Genomic DNA, 15163 nt, shown 5'->3' on the forward strand with positions numbered 1-15163 from the left:
ATAACTCTTATTTTCTCAAAAGCAATCTCAGCCCAGAATCACTTTCTTTTTTTATTTCCGACTCACACATGCTCAATATTAAACCATATTTCCTTCTGCACTCAACTTTACCTATACAGACTTTGTATAAACACATTTGCGCTCCGTCACCCATCTGGGAGGCTTCTTGACATTGCACGTATATGTATATATATATATATACTAATATATATATAATATTTATATATATATGTATATATATATATATTTAATATCTAATATATATTATAATATATATATATATATATAAATATTAGATATATATTTATATATTTAATAAGAATAATATATATATATTAATATTATATATCATATATATTATAGCTTAAGGATTATATAAGATATATACTTATTGGATTATATAGTACAGATAATATATTATATATATTACTATATATATATATATTATATATATATACATATATATATATATATATATATATATATATATATATATATATATATATTATAATATATATATATATATATAGGCACACGTCTTAGTTCATGCATTATGCATTAAAAACTATAAGTCTTTCATTTTTAATTAGTTTTGTGGTGGTTAATATGCAATTTTTTTTCTTTTTAATTTTAGAAGGACTAGTAAGCACTATGGATTTTAGCCCGGGGTGGGGTGCGTTGGGGGGCGTGTGGGGACCGGAGGCGGGGGAGGCGAAGGCTGACATGCATCACGCAGAAGGTCAGCCTACTCTTCACATTATACCATTTTCAGTAGTAAACGATGTACTTAGTAAAACGAAGTTCAAGCAGACGTGTTACATCATTTGTAAATATATTTTCTATTTTCACCAGTTACTTCATATATTAATAAAACCAGAAGAATTATTTTTTTTTCTGCTACAGAGTTAATCAGTGTTATACATAGTTATACATTCAGAGCCTCACGGTGAATTTGATGTCTTGCTTGAAAATCGTTCCTGAAATCATTTAGGTTAATGATGATAAAAGTCTCATAATGGATGTTTGTTTTCTGAATAAGTTGTGATCAAGTGTAAAGTTTTCAAACATTCCTTACGATTATTTTTTGGCTGTAAAATTCTAACCTAAGTACTCCTTTCAATTAAAAATCTAAGTTGCGCTACTAAGTTTTCCAGGCGACAAAAAATCAATCAGATGATTTATACTGCCCTTAAGGTTGGTTTGCATTGTCATCAGTTTATTTTAACCATGTAAGATGCTGCACAATAGTTTGCTATGATGATTTTTCATATGGAAATGTATCCTAGCTTTCAAATTCGTTATTGAAGTCACAGCTAAGGGAAACCTTTTTAAAGATACCTACTAGATAGACTCCAGCAATCCTGATACCAGTAATGACCATCAGTGGGGCAGATAAGAGTAATTTTTTAGAAGAATCGTGCAAATGTTGATACAAGCATCAAATTTGGCACAATTGTTTTCCAAGGGATACTAATCAAATCTGACCGATTGGCCAATTGAAAATCCAAAATGGCGGCCATTTTTCAAGATGGCTGACAAAATAACCACTCGAAGTTGATGTTTTGCTTAGAAATATTTGTGGCTGTCTGAGTTGCATGATCTAAGTGTGGATTCCTATGCTTTTAAGCTTGCTGATGTATATTTTCTAGTTTATAACATGGTTAAGGCACTGTATTAAAGGAGTGATTGTTGGGCACTACCAAGGCACATTAGTGACATCACTTCTGTGAAACTCAGCATGGGGGTTCAGTGTCAGCTAAGTAGGAAATTTATGTTGGCATCATACTGCAACAACCTACTAGTATCCCAAATGCTGCCTAATCAACCCCAAATCAGTTAGGCAGCTGCACCTGAATGGACAGAACGTGCCAGCGTGGGAGAGCCAAACCAAGGATAACAAGGTTTTAGTTATCTGGATGGTGTACATATCGCATGGCACTCATGACACTGGATGAACGATCAGACTAGGTGTATGGCACAGTGCAAGAACATAGTTGTATCCCATACAGGAAAGCGCCTATTGTATAATACAGAACATATGAGGCCTATCATTCTATTTCATGTACAGGGTGGTAAAAGGATAAACCCTCGACCCTGAACGTCATTGTAATCATGGATGCGAACTCTACTGGACGATCATGGAAAACAGACTGGACCAAGTGTTGCCTATGTCAGGTAAGAAAGAATATCTAAAATCTCTCCAGGCCAATCCTGCAAGAAGAGGGGATGATGGATATACAAACCTAGCAAAGAATATTCCTCTGTTTCACTCACTCAGTGCGCTACCAATCAAGCTAGACCCTGCAAGACTTGATGAAGGTTCTGGGATAGAGGAAACATTGAGAAAAAATAAGGCAGAATATCATGAGAGTTGTAGGCTTCTGTTCAACAACACAAAGTTGCACCGAGCTAAAAAAAATATCAAGTCATGTAGGTACTAGTGATGAGAGCAGTAGAAGTAAGATTCCATGAAAGTTCCAAGAAACTAAAACAAAAGAATGCTTCTTCTGCGAAACTGAAGGAGGGGAGCTTAGAGAAGCAATGCAAGTGAGTAGGAAAATAAATGAATGTGCCAAAACACTCAGTGATACAAAACTTTTCGCCAAACTAAGTGCAGGAAATGTCGCAGCCCAAGAAGTGAAATATCATCCTGGCTGTTTGGTGGCATTGTATAACCGAGAAGGGGCATACCTAAAGGTGCGGGAGCAAGAAAAAGCACAAGAACACTGGAAGGATGCATATCTAATTGCGTTTTCTGAACTAGTCACCTACATCTGCGAGATGAAAAATGCCAGTGAAAGGCCACCAATTTTCAAGCTTGCTGATTTGACCAAGCTTTACAAGAAGAGGCTGGAACAGCTTGGCTTTAACTTGCCTGATGTTCATCCTACTCGACTCAAGGATCAGGTGCTTTTGCACATTCCACAGTTGCGAGCTAATCACCAAGGGTGAGAAGTTCTGTTGGCTGTTGAGACTAATGTAAGTTCAAGCCTATCAGAAGCATCCTGTTATGGTGAAGCGATCCATCTAGCAAAAGCCGCTGGGATAATAAGACAAGACATACTCCATCAGAAGTCGAATTTCAGCAGCTATTTTCATGACAAAGACTTAGAACAGGCTGTGCCACCATCACTGCTTCAGTTTGTATGCATGTTCGAACATGGTGCAGACATCAAGTCCCAACTCCATCATGGAGCATCGAAATCAGACTTTGCTACATCACAACCTCTACAGTACAACTGCTTCACCAAATACAAGGAAGGAATGGGTGTCCATAGGCATTCCAAGGACCGGGAGCCACATTTTGCAGTCTACATGGGCCTATATGTGTTTGCCAAGAGGAAAGAGACAAATAATTAAAATGCTCCATGAGAATGGGCTCAGCATATCATATGAACGAGCCCTAGAAATCTCAGCACAGTTAGGAGATGCAGTTGTCACACAGTATGTGGAAGATAGAGTAATCTGTCCCCCAGTCTTGAGAAAGAATTTGTTCACAATTGGAGCAGTTGACAACATAGATCATAATCCGTCTGTGACCACAGCTGAAACATCTTTACACGGTACAAGTGTGTCCATTTTCCAGCATCCAAACACAGAAAATCCTGGTGATGAACATGAGCCACTCAAACTAGGTATAGAGTAAAAAATGAAGGTTAAAAAAGTTCCAGAGCTTCCAGAGGCATACCCCAATATTCGACCAGCATATATCACCAGAAACCTCAATCCTCCTCCAGTTGCAAGCCAATACTTACCAGCACCAGAGTTGATCAGGTCACATTTGAAAGAAGAATATTCTTGGTTGGAGGAAGTCTTCCTCACTGAGAAAGTGGCTGATGCAGTCAGCATCACATGGTCAGCATATCATGCAACACAGAAAAGGAGCCGTTCATTTGAAGTGAGCATATTTGGCAGTGATGCCTATCAAGCAAGCCATGGAGAAGGTCCGAGATACAGTGGCTTTTTTGAACCCACAGCAGACACCTGTAATTATGGCTGACCAACTGTTGTATGCCCTGGGGAAACAAATACAGTGGAAGTGGCAAGAATATGGAGAGGACAAGTTCGTTGTCATGTTCGGAGGCCTTCATATAGAAATGGCTTCACTGAGATTGATAGGAACATTGCTACAAGACAGTGGGTGGACCAGTGCCATTGTGGAAGCAGGGATGGCCTCATCTGGTACATCAGAGTCTTACCTGTCTGCATCCACTGTCACAAAGACAAGACAAGCACACCAGATTACAGCATGCAGCTTGCACAAACTGATGCAGGTATATCATGATTTCGGCTCTGAAGAGTCTAGCACATCAGAAATAATATTTGAGGATTGGTGTAAAAATGGAAGAAAGAGAGTCTGCAGTTCCAATTCTGGAATCTGGTGCTGGACATGAAACTCACGATATTCACCCTCATCCGCTTATTCAGAGAAGGAGACTTCAACATGTATCGTGAAGCACTTTCAGAACTAGTGCCTTACTTCTTTGCAAATAACAATGTTAACTATGACGGGTGGATCACTATTTACCTCCGAGATATGATATCATTCAAACAACAACATTCACATGTGGCCAAGGAGTTTGACAATGGTAACTTCATCATCCACAAGTCGAGAAGAGAATTCTCTGGCATGGCAATTGATCAAGCGCATGAGCACAATAATGCAGTAATCAAAGATGACGGAGGAGCAATTGGGTTGACAGAAGACCTGTCAGCACTTGGTAGGTGGATGGTCGCTGGACCTGAAGTTAGTCGTCTACTAGCTGGATACGAGGCCATGTCTGGTATGAAGGATGTGGACCAACCGTTATATGCTCTGGCGAAACAAATACAGTGGAAGTGGCAAGAATATGGAGAGGACAAGTTCGTTGTCATGTTCGGAGGCCTTCATATAGAAATGGCTTCACTGAGATTGATAGGAACATTGCTACAAGACAGTGGCAGATACCATGAGCAGACACCGAGTGCCCAGAAATCTTTCTTTGAAAAGGTGAAATCACTCTCTGCAGTGATACAGGAGATGGGTAACCCATTCCAAGAAGAATCAGCAGACCTGATGGTGTTAGATACAAAGAACATTGCAGACCCAACTCTAGCTGAAATGGTAGCTACACATCACCGGCGAGGCAAAGAGCAGTTCCTATCATTTATGAAAGGGCTAGAGGATGAAATTGAAAGTCTTTTCTATCATCCAATCAGGAAGAACCCTGTTTCATTCTTCAAACAAGAACAAGTTGAGGGAATTTCTAAGGAGAAAGTCCTAAAAGGTGACTGTCAGTTATTCTCGTGACTGCTATCTCAAGCCAGAACAGACATTGAGACTTGCAAGAATTCTTCAAGCACGGGAATCAGTCATACCCTGCATCTCTCAGTGACAGCGACAAGCTTCATATGCATCAGAAGTCACAGCTAGTTAAAATTCTTGAAGCGCAAGTGAATGTCCCAGTGGGAGAACCAAAGGGAGATACAATCATCATTGATGGCTCAGCACTTATCAATGCCTCACCTCCATGTACTTCAAAGACATTTAATGACTATGCCAAAGAAGACATAATTCAAAAGTGGAATCCTATGGTGCTCGGTAAAAGCGGGTGGACATATTCTTTGATGTATACAAGAAATCAAGTCTGAAATCAGCGATGAGGTCAAAAAGGGTGAAAGGAATCAGAAGAAGAGTGACAGGAACAAGCAAGACACCAGGAAACTGGCAAAGCTTTCTTCGTGACCCCATCAACAAGACTGAAACGTTTTACTTCCTGGCTGAAAAGATGTGTGAAGCAGAAACGACAAGCACAGTCATCGTCACAAAAGGAGAGGATGCCATTAGCAACACAGTGAAGTCTCTGGATCCTGTGTCCCCATGTTGTCATGAAGAAGCTGTCAGTCGAATATTTGTTCACGCTAGGGATGCAGCGACTGACGGGAGCAAGTCTATAATCATCATGGCTAATGTCACAGATGTGCTAGTCATAGCAATATCCAGTCCAAGAGGTAGTTTCTGTGATTGGGCTTGAGAAAGCTAGAGGGATCCCCTACTTTCATGCACTCACTGGATGTGACATTGTGTCTGCCTTCCACGAGAGAGCGAAGAAATCTGCATGGCAGACTTGGAATGTATTTGATGATATTACTGAAACATTAATGTCAGCCAGCATCCAACATTGATTCAAGATCTTGACATGCAGAGGCTGGAAAGATTCGTTTTCCTCATGTGCGACAGATCAAGTGCAGCCACTGGTGTGGACGAAGCAAGACTAGATCTGTTTGCCCACAAGCAGAGGCCATACAACTCAATTCCACCAACACAGGCAGCCCTCAGAGAACATGCAAAGCTTGCAGCCTACCAGGCTGGGATCATCTGGGGCCAGGCAACCCACTGTAATCCACACATGACCAGTCCAGCTGAATGGGGGTGGACACAGAAAGGAGAAGCATGGCAGGTACATTGGACAACAGTACCACCAATTGCAGCAAGCTGTCAAGAATTTACAAAGTGCTCCCGTAAGAAGGTTTACAAAAGAAGATGCAAGTGCTCTCAGGCAAAGCTTCCCTGCATGTCACTCTGCAGCTGCATATGTGAACAGTAGCAGATTGAGAAACAGTGGCACGGTATGCATAACTTTGAAAATGTATTAGTCAGGACAAAACTTATGTAAAAAAAGACAAACATCTTGGTGGTCATCTTGAGAAATATGTCGCAGAGTGCTTTTTAAACAGGAAAATATAGTTCAGTTCAGCAGGCTTCAAAACATAGGAATCCACACTTAGATCATGCAAATCAGACAACTACAAATATTTCTAAGCAAAACATCTCTTCTTCAGGTGGTTATTTTGGCGGCCATCTTGAAAATGGCCACCATCTTGGATTTTCAACTGGCCAATCGGGCATATTTGATTAGTATACCTTGGAGGACACTTGTGCAAAATTTGATGCGTGTATCATCATTTGTACAATTTTTCTGTTATCTGCCCCACTACATAACCTTACATCTTGTTTGGGTTGCCCCAGGTCCCTCAGTGTGAGGAGAGAGAGAGAGAGAGAGAGAGAGAGAGAGAGAGATCTTTAAATGCTACTATCTTTTGAATGGTTTCACCCCTATGATATGGATTATGTATGGTCTGATGGGTTTTTCCTCTCTCTTCATCACAGGTGGGGCTCACAATGGTCGATTAATAATAATGTGAATAATTAACTATTGAAATCAACAGAACCATATGAAATGTTAGGTTAGTGCCCATAGTGTCCCTGATCTTGCTGTTCGAGAATCGAACTTTCGTCAATCAGTTTGTGAGCTGAGCACGTTCAACAATGCACCTCTTGCCTGAGAGTTAGAAAAATCAGCAAGAGGCAGAAAGATGGCGGGTCATTATTAAGACCACTGATAAAAAGATGAACTTGCATGAAACACTGTCAAGCAACTACACAACGTAATGAAGTATTCATTATTTTTCATGAAGTTTTATATAGTCATTAACGATTTTTAAAGCAATTTTCCTTCAAAATAAAAAAAGGAACATACATGCACATGAAATTGAAATATGATGATACTCTGAAACCTGTTCGACTTCTTATATTCAGATTCCTTGATGGTCTTCTATTGTTAAAAATTCGATATTTGCTGTTAATAGAAACCGCATGCACATTGCATTCATGTGGGAACATTCCTGAACCAGCACATGCAAGTTTACAAATTCACTTACTAAGGACGGAATATTGGCCTCAGCTGACCTCAGCTTGTACTACATACCTAATAATACGTCCCATAGAGATGATTACAAACATGAGAAAGCGAAATTTGGAGCCTGCAAGAGCCAAAATCACTAAATGAAATAGAATGGTAACACGTCCTGAAAACATTCCCTAAATAGGAAAAAGCTCTAATATATATATATATATATATATATATATATATATATATATATATGTATATATATATATATATATATATATATATATATATATATATATATAATATATATATATATATATTGCTACTTTCAAAATGCATATATCTCCTCTTTGACTGTATAAAATGTTATGTAGAATTGTGCAACATTTTTTCAGATTCCTAGATAGCTTAGAGTTAGGATGTTTAAAATGTGTGTTCAGATTTCGCATAACATATTGTAAAAGAATATATAACATAGAATGTAGAAAGAGAGAGATATTCTTTGTCCATTTGAAACTACGATTGTTTCCCTATTATGTCAGCGCTGTGAGATTAGAGGAACTCCGAGATCTCCGTTTGCTTTCCTAATCTGTCAACATGTCTGATAAGCGAGCTCGAATCTTCAATGTGTTTTGGGATTCTGTCATCAAGTAAGATAAGGGACTTCTGCTTCAGTCAATCAAGTCGAGTACGTGTCTTTTTTTTTTTTTTAACAGACTGGTCTCATATGTGTATGTCTTTGTCAAAGCCGTGCTGATTACACATTTTGTATGTAAAGTTGCGTAAGATTTCAAAGCTTCTGGAAGCATTATTGCCAAAAACGTTTTGTGTCTCCCCTGTCCAGCTTCCATAAGGGAGAAGTTTTTCATTTGGGCATAGATTCTCAAACCGTTCACATCTCTCTCTCTCTCTCTCTCTCTCTCTCTCTCTCTCTCTCCATCGCATAGCACTTTTGATCTTAAAGTAAATGGTCACTCGTAGCTTGAGAATTTCATATTTGATATTTCTTAGAGTTTATTTAGTGTTAAATAGTGTTTTTTTTTGTGGAATCTGAACAAACATTGTTGTTGTAATGGCGCCTAGTTTTGTGAAAGTGTGAAACAAGCCTGCAGCAAAGAAAGAAGTTGGTATACCAAACCGGTAAAGTGTGTTATAATTTTATTAGTTGCAACTAATAACTGATAGGAACAGTGGTTTGGTAAAAACTAAATAACTGATGGTTACAGTGGTTTGAGAGAAACTATTTACGTTTTTACACATTGCAAATTTTTTTTGTTTTGTGTTTGTTTCATTTTTGTGCATTTGTTCATTTTCTTATTGAAGTGTACTTTTTTATTTTACATTCTGTGTGATTAATACTTTTTGCAAATTTTGATATTGTCCACATTTTTCTGTATTTTCATTTGCATTCACAATTTAATTGACTTAGTTATTTTCATTGCTTAATCATTGCACATTAAATTAAATTTAACACTTGTGAATTAATTTGCATTTACTTAGAATTCTTTTCAAGTTTTATTATTGTTTAGCACTTGTGAATTAATTTCAAATTTTCAATTATTGCCTAACATTTTTGAATTTTGATTGAATTAATTTTCTTGAATTTTGTGATAAATTAATTTTGATTTAATTTTTCTTAAATTGATTCAAGGATTAATTAAACTTTACTTTGTTTTCAAGTAACAGTAATTTTCCCTGATATTGTGAATTTCACTTATAAATTTGAGTTTAATAATAAATTTTTGTATTTAAAATTTTTATAAGTGTTTTCTTTGTCTTACACCAGTATATTTGCATTTAATTATAATTATATTTAGGTAGAAACATAGAGTGGTAATTGATCTGCTTTCCTTCAATTTACTTGAAGTGACTTAGAACCAGGGAAGTACTTAGACTTTTGAAATCAGGGAAATACTTAGACTTTTAAAGTTGTTGATGGAGTGATGCTCTTTGATTAATTTAATTACTTACAAGATTACCTCACACCTGTTTTGATGAACTTAGTCTGATTTTCTGCAATACTGGTAAGTTGTTAAGGGATCACTGTTGCCTTTAGAGTATTCAGTCGTTTAGTACCTGTGATGAAGATTCAGGTGTCTGGCTTTTGTGAGGTAACAATAAATGAATGGTTAGTGTAGTAGCCAGATACTTGGCACTTCGTCACAATATATATATATAATATGATATATATATATATATATATATATATATATATATATATGAAAACATTCCCCAAAATAAGAAAAAGCTCTATTATATATATAATATATATATATTAATATATATATAATGTTATATATATATACGGGTATATATATATATATATATATAGATATATATATATATATATATATATATATATATATATATATATATATATACATATGGAGAGAGAGAGAGAGAGAGAGAGAGAGAGAGAGAGAGGAGAGAGAGAGCGAGAGAGAGAGAGGAAACTGTATCAGCCTTATGCCACTGGCCAGTGGCGAGAAGATAAAGTAAGTAGTAAGTAAGTATATATATATATATATATATATATATATATATATATATATATATATATATATATTGTGTTGAAGGTTTATCAATGATTCCATAGCAATACATCCTATTTGTGCCTTTACCATACTAGTAGACACATAACCACCACATGCCACTGCTAAAGCGCTCCATTGTGCCTTAGACAGAGTGGTTTCAGATAACACTTGGATGGAGGGGGCTGCTAAAATTCCTGAACCTTGAACTGAGCCATTTTCTTTAAGTTATCAACTTACAATTCAACAGAATAAATTCAAAACAAAAACTATATGGTCACTCTCCTAACAAAATATATCCCTAACATCGCCAGTATAGACTAGAGTGATAAAGTAACCTGTTTTGCCGGGTCTCTGGGCACCATTAATACTTGTGACGAAGTGCCAAGTATCTGGTTACTACACTTACCAATCATTAAATGAGTACCTCACAACAGCCAGACACCTGAACCTTCATCACAAGTAAAATACGACTGAATACTCTAAAGGCAACAGCGATCCGGTATTGCAGAAAATCAGACTAAGTTCATTAAGACAGGTGTGAGGTAATCTTATATGTAATGAAATTAATCAAAGGACATCACTCCATCAACAACTTTAAGTCTAAGTATTTCCCTGATTTCAAGTCTAAGTACTTCCCTGGTTCTAACTCACTTCAGTCAAATTGAAGGAAAACAGCTCAATTACCACTATATGTTTCTACCTAAACATAAATAGACTTGTGAAAAAGAAAACACCTATAAAAATTTTAAATACAAAAATTTATTATTAAACTCAAAAATTTATAAGTGAAATTCACAGTCTCAGTGAAAATTACTGTTACTTGAAAACAAAGTAAATTAATTCTTGAATTAAATTGAGTAAAATTAAATCAAAGTTAATTCATCACAAAATTCAAGAAAATTAATCAATTCAATCAAAATTTAAAAGTGTTAGGTAATAACTAAAATTTGGAAATTAATTCACAAGTGCTAAACAACAATAAAACTTGAATAGAATTCTAAGTATATTCAATTAAATGTGCAACGATTAATTTACGAAAACAATTAAGTCAATCAAATTGTGAATGTAAATGAAAACACAGAAAAATGTGGAAAATACCAAAATTGCAAAAAACAGTAATCACACAGAACATAAAAAAATCACACATCAATAAAAAAAATGGACAAATGCACAGAAACCACTTCAATAAGAAAAATGGATAAATGCACAAAAAATAATAACTTCAAGGAGAAAAATGGATAAATGCACAAAAATCACTTCAAATGAAACAAACACACAACGCAAAAATTTGCAATGAGTAAAAATTGTTATTGTTTCACCAAATCACTGTAACTATTAGTTGCAACTAATAAACCTTGTAATAACACATTACCTTGGTACCAATTTCCTGCTGCAGCTAGTTCCATACAATATTTCAAAAGAAAAAAGGCGCCGTTACACAGTTGTACAATGTTTCTTCAGATTACACAATAAGCACTAAATAATACTAAATAACTCTTAAGAAATACCAAATCTGAAATTTATGTGAGTGACCAACAACTACGAACTAGATGTTTACGTTAATTGTAAAATCAAATATGGTGCAGGACAAAGAGAGAGAGAGAGAGAGAGAGAGAGAGAGAGAGAGAGAGAGAGAGAGAGAGAGAGAGAGAGAGAGATCCAAATGCAATGAGGTCTTAAGTCGGAATAAGATTTTCTTTTGTGTGGTAGCTTAACAGTGGATTTCATCACACAAATTATTTTGGGGCCGAGAGACAGTTACTTTCATAAAGATTCTCTTTCAAAACAATATCTTAAGAGAAATAGGAATTACAATCACAAATAACAAATATTATTACGTGATTTAAGACAACAGAAGTATTTTAAAGTGAAAGGAATAATTATTTATAACGAAAGCAAAACTAAATGACGTCACTTCCCAAAGATGACGTATGCTTAAACAGAAGGTTCTAAAACGAATTTACGAAAAGATGATGCAATACTAAAGGAATATGGCAAAATCTTCACGTGGCTTCTCAACAAAGACATAGACGTCTGAAACCAGACTCGAGCGAGTAAGATTGAGTTGTTATGAAAACAAAACGGAGACTTAGAGTTTTCCCTATCTCATGTGATGACAACAATTTCTAGCTTGGAACGGACAAAGCTAATTCTTTCTCTTCTCACACTCTACGTTATCTTAACTTTTAAGTTATATTACGTGAAATCTGAACCTATATTATCAGAACATACTGCAGCTCTAAGCTAAATAAGGAATCTGAAAATATTACAAACACTTTTCCAACATGTCATGGTTATAGAGAGGAAATATGCATTACGAAAGTAACAGCATATAATAATATATACATGTATAGTGAGTGAGTGATCACATCACCGTGATTTATATATATGCATTAAGCTACAAATGTCCTTTAATATCTAATTCGCTCTACCTCAGAATTTATATATCTTCATATATATGTTAACTGAAGTGGGGAGGAACGACTTTCGTGTATATTCTGTAAATATCATGACTCTAAAAAAATATCGAATAACTTTACAAATGAAGAGCAGATAAAGCAGGAGCAAATTTCAAATATAGCAGAACTTATGATCGGGAAATGTAATATATGACCGGATTATTGTTTACAGACATGAATATATACTTATATAAGCAACAATCCGGCCATATATTACATTTCCCGATCACAAGTTCTGCTATATTTCAAATTTGTTCCTGCTTAATCTGCTCTTCATTTGTAAAGTCACTCGATATTTTATGATAGCCATAACATTTACAGAAAATACACATAAGTATTCCCTCCCCGCTTTCTCTCTTTCTTTACACACTCACACACACACACTATATATATATATATATATATAGATATATATATATATATATATATATATAATCTATATATATATATATATAATATATTAATATATATATTTAAAGACACCCACACAACAAACACACACCACACAAACATATATATATATATATATATATATATTATATACCGGTGTGCTCCGGATATATATATATATATATATATATATATATATATATATATATATATATATATATATATCTATATATATATAGCAGTCAGAAATAAAGAAAAAAATGACAACAGACGTACTGCATCTGTGAACGAAAAAATGCCAGGTAACTAACCAGCACCATCTGAAGCAACTCATCATGAAGAGAACCGTTTTTCTGGCGGATAAAGGGAGATTGAAAAATCAGATTGGACGCCAATGCTCTGACATTTAAATATGCGATGATGCACATTCACTCACCTACTTCAGATGATGTTGGTTAGTTACCTGGCATTTTTGTGTTCACTAATGAAGTATGTCTGCTGTCATGTTTAGGAATTTCTGACTGTTGTATTAAATCGTAAGGAGCCTGCCCTTGAAATTCTCACTGGGGAGTACACCAAGTTCTCTCTGTTTATTTTATCATCTGTGTTCCTACTAGATATTATCTTTGAGCTATCATTTTTAATTCCTAGTTTTAACTTTCATTTACTATAAGGTTCTTGAATTTCGTCTTTGTTTTTCAAATATATTTACAACGATGGTCTTTTCCGCAACTGTAAGCGTTTTAGACAAACCCGTTCATTAAGTGACGATCTTTGTGCCTGCAAAGAGAGAAAAAAAACTACTCGAGTGGATTGGAAGGAAAGAAAAATCACTTGTTTACCTGTTGGCCGTGTGTGGTCTGCGATACGTGGGATCCAGTTACGGTTGGCTCAGGCAGAATTTTGGAAGGCAGGGGTCTTTCCGTTAGAAGGAGGTTTTCTTTTTCTAAATCACCCTTTTCAATCATAAAGGAGCAGTTTGGCACAAGACCATCCTGTCACTGACCTGGATTTTAAGATATTGTTTTTTTGTTCAAATAGTCTGGACGCTCTCATTTCCAGTCACTGGTTAATATTAATTAAGAGGATGACATCGGAACTGAACAACAACTGGCTATCGTGTGACTTCATTAGACATTTTACTTGCGTGTGGTAGTTTGTTTACATTTTTACCTTATTTTTATTTTAGCGTTTTTCTGATTATTTTCGTATTTTTGTGATTGATTTTTTGTCCGTATTTGCTATTCTTTTTCTGTTTTCTTAGCTTTTTACCTAAAGTTTTATTAAGACAATTCATTTTATTTTAATTTCAGTGATTCTAACCATTGTCAACTTTTCAGCTGATGTTGAGGTTTTATACCTCGAGAGCTCGCGAAATGAAATATGCTCCACCTGTTAGATTTCCAAGTAGCCGCCCTATAACCCAGACTCTATACATACATACATTCATACATACATACATACATATATGTGTATGTATTTATGTATGTATGCACATATATAAATATATATATTTATATATATATATAATCTATATATATACTATATATATATATATATATATATATAGAGAGAGAGAGAGATAGAGAGAGAGAGAGCGAGAGAGAGAGAGAGATAGAGAGAGAGAGAGAGAATATAACAATTGAGCGCAAAATCTTTCGCCACTGCTCTTATTCATTCCCTATGAAAGTGAATGGAACTGAAAGATTACTCAGTTTCACACACACACACACACACACACACACACAAAGCAAGTAGTGCATACTATACTATTCATAATATTTGAGGTTTACCTAGGTACTGAACTGGCCAAGAAGAAGCTCAGGACATTACCAAGAGTTACTGATAATCTTTAGCTTTCTTTGAAATCTCCAAACATATTTTACAAGATTCGATTAAGAGTGTGTAGATCCGCAGTGAAATTAATATTTTCTTTCGCTTATTATCTTTATAAAAGCATTTAGCGACGAGTTCCCTTACCGTTGGGCTGTCAAGATAGTCCACCACTTACAGATATTATTCACCTTCAGTATTATTTCCAAGCTAGAGCCAAGTGATTTTAAATGATATCTGTAGTTTAATTTGTCTGTGTGTGCATTAATTCAAATAC

Source organism: Macrobrachium nipponense, chromosome 17 (assembly GCF_015104395.2).
Source record: "Macrobrachium nipponense isolate FS-2020 chromosome 17, ASM1510439v2, whole genome shotgun sequence".
Taxonomy (NCBI): Eukaryota; Metazoa; Arthropoda; class Malacostraca; order Decapoda; family Palaemonidae; genus Macrobrachium; species Macrobrachium nipponense.